We start from the raw sequence: 3,218 nt of genomic DNA, 5'->3' as shown, positions 1-3,218 counted from the left end.
GCAACGAAATCATACTTTTTTTGCATCTGAAAAAGTTACAACTTCAGTATGTATTTATATATTTTTAAGATTAATTTTTTAAAGATTTTTAAGATTACTTTTTAAGTAAATTTAAGATTTTTTGATTTTTAAGATTTTTAAAGATTTTTAAAAAATTTATTTTTATTTATTTTATTTTTTATTTTATTATAAATAATAAATAAATAAAATATAAGAAATAAGAATTTATTTAAATAAATAATAAATAATTAAATAAATAATTGATAATGAAATGATTTATTTATTATTTATTTTTATTATTGTTATTTATTTTATTTATTTTTTATGATTATTTTTTAAACGATTACTTTTGAAATATCATTATTATATTAACAATTGTCACTGAAGCAGTGACGATTTTTTAAGATTTTTAAGTAAAATTTTTTACTTTTACTTTAACTTCTAATTTTATTTTATTTTATTTTTTTTTTTTTTAATTTTTTTTTTTAACTTCTAATTTTAAATTTAATTTTAATTAAATCAAATTCAGTAAATTTAAGATTACTTTTTAAGATTTTTAAATTTTCAAGAGTTTTAAAAGATTTAAAAGATTTTAAAGATTTTTTGAGATTACTTTTTTAAAGATTTTTTAAAATTATTTTTTTTTTAAAAGTAACTTTAAAAAAGATTTAAAAATAATCTTTTTAAGATTACTTTTGAAATGTCCGTATTGTGTTAATATTCGTCACTGAAGCAGTGAAGTGAGGCCATATATCAAAATGAGAAATATCATTGTGGACACTGCAGAAAAGACAGCACTGTTGATGGATAAGCCCTAGTTAATCATAACCTCAACAATTTATTGTGCAGATAAAGGTTTGACCTGCTGTAAAAGCAGAACTCTCAAAGAAGTCTTGCAAAGCCTGAGTCTCTGTAATTACATACAGAGATAACAATGACTCCGGGGCTGCTTTTTTCCATTAGGTCTGGGCGCGGCACCACCTTCTGTCAGAGCCAGGCTGAGTTCTGGAACAGCCTTGGAGGCGTCCTCTGCACGGCTGGGATGCTTTGCCTATCCAGCCCTGAATGGATGCCTCTTCTCTCAGGTGTGTCTTCAGAGACCCTATTGAAGCGGCTGTGAGTAAAGAGGGATTTGATTATAAACTGCATCATTTCAAGGCAAGAAATGACCCTGTGATTCAGTAACCAAGGCGGTTACCCTCTCCTCTTCATTGGCGGTGGCCGGGTCTGCTTTCTCCTTTCTCTGTTATTCCTTCTTTGAGGCTGTGGGATCACCTGTGCATCTCAGCTGCTTGTTTATTTCTCTTTTCTCATTCATCAGCTTTCAGACTTCCTAATTGCTCACCCACGGTTCCCTGGTGGGTACCACAAAACGGCACATTCCTGTGTCTATGTGACCTGTCGGCCCATCTTCCCAAAGAGAGCTGATTTGTTCTCAGGGCTTCACATTCCAGTTCCTGGGGGAGTGGACCCGATGAGCTCAGTTTGGATTAATGGCTGGAGGTATTTGGGTGGAATTGTCTGGTGTCCCGGGTGTCTGCACCTAGAGACAGTCCATTAGGAAGAGCCTGCAGGAAGTGGGTGTGGGATACAGAGGAACGACTGGGATCTCTAGCTGAAGGCACAGGGAAGAGTTCCGCAGTAGCTAGACAGACACCTTCCTCCATGGTAGTTCCTTCGTAATTAGGTCCTGACATCTTTTTACCACTGAGAACCATCCTGCCAAGGTGTTGGATCCAAAGATCTTTTCCTATCGTCCAAGTTCTTCCTTCTGCTCGGATAGTCTCCTGTTTTCACTTAACATTTGGTCTGCCCAACCTTTCATCTTTTAATAAAATAAATTACAATCTCACCTCCTCTGGGAAGCTGTCCTGATTCCCTACAGATTAGACTGTTGGAGCCACGTTGGTATTCCCCCTTGTCACCGGGGCAGAGCTCACCAATGCACTGCATTTAAATGACCTCTTTATGTGTCTGTTACTTGACTACAAACTCTTGAAGATGAGGGCGCTTGGGTGGCTCAGTCGGTTAAGCATTCAACTCTGGATTTCGGCTCTGGTCATGATGTTGGGGTCATGGGATCAGGCCCCCTGTCAGGTTCTGTGCTTAGTGCAGAGTCTGCTTATCCCTCACCACTGCCCCAGTTTTTCTCTCTCTTGCTCTCAAACAAACAAATAAAATCTTAAAAAAAAAAAAAAAAAAAAAAAACACACACACACACAAAAAAACCCACAAAACCCCCCCCAACAAACTCTTGAGGAGGAGCTATGTATCCATGTACATTTTTCTCTTCAGAGACCAAACAACATGGCAATGAAACATGGCAATGAAAGCAAAGGCATTGAAACTACAAAAACCAGGGTTTAAATGCCAGGGTTGCTGCTTGTTATCTAGGTGATCCGGGACGATTTTTCAGCTTCTTTGTGTCTCAATGCCGTCATCCGTAAAATGGGGCATCATGATGGAAAGCCATCATGTGGTTGGGAATAGGACACGAGAGAACACAGGCAAATAACTTAGCACAGGGCTTGGATATGATAAAGGCTCTATAAATAGTGGCTTTTTATTATGCACAGTGTTTGCTGAGAACCAGAAAGATGTTAGCGCGTGTGCAAATCACAGCAGGGAATACAAAGATGAATGAGATACGGTCTCACTCTGTAGGAACTCACGACTCGTAGAGGAGGGATGGGTGATAAGAAGCAACTCTACCTTGTGTTTTTCTTTACTTCTGAAGGCTTCTACCATGAAAGCATCTTTGGCATAGACATATTTTATTTGGCAGAAATCTCCCTCCAATGTACGGGAAAACAGGATGCCGACGTGGTCATGATATCCATCAGCCTGCAACCATCATTAAGGCTTAGAGAGATTCAAGTCATGGACAACAGGAGATGAGCCGAGGGCAGGCAGAGAAGACAGACAGAGCCCTCCGAAGCCCACTTCGGGCAGGCAAGCTTCCTAGGACACCTTCCATGGGATGCTGGCCACTTAGCACATTCCTCTTTGGAATCATCCTTAGCTTTTGAACACAGAGGAGAGGAGACGAGACACCACCAAGTCTTCCACAAGGTCAGAACCATCTTATCTTTCTCCAAAGGAAAGCAATCCTACATCCCTCTTTCCCTATTTTCAGTTTCAAGATTCTCCCTCTTCAAAATGAGACCGCCCTTTGCTTGTCTTGCATGCAGTAATACATTTAATTTTAGACTTGGGGG

Source organism: Mustela nigripes, chromosome 4 (genome assembly GCF_022355385.1).
Source record: "Mustela nigripes isolate SB6536 chromosome 4, MUSNIG.SB6536, whole genome shotgun sequence".
NCBI lineage: Eukaryota > Metazoa > Chordata > Mammalia > Carnivora > Mustelidae > Mustela > Mustela nigripes.
The sequence above is the reverse complement of the archived record's forward strand: the minus strand, read 5'-3'. Positions refer to the sequence as shown.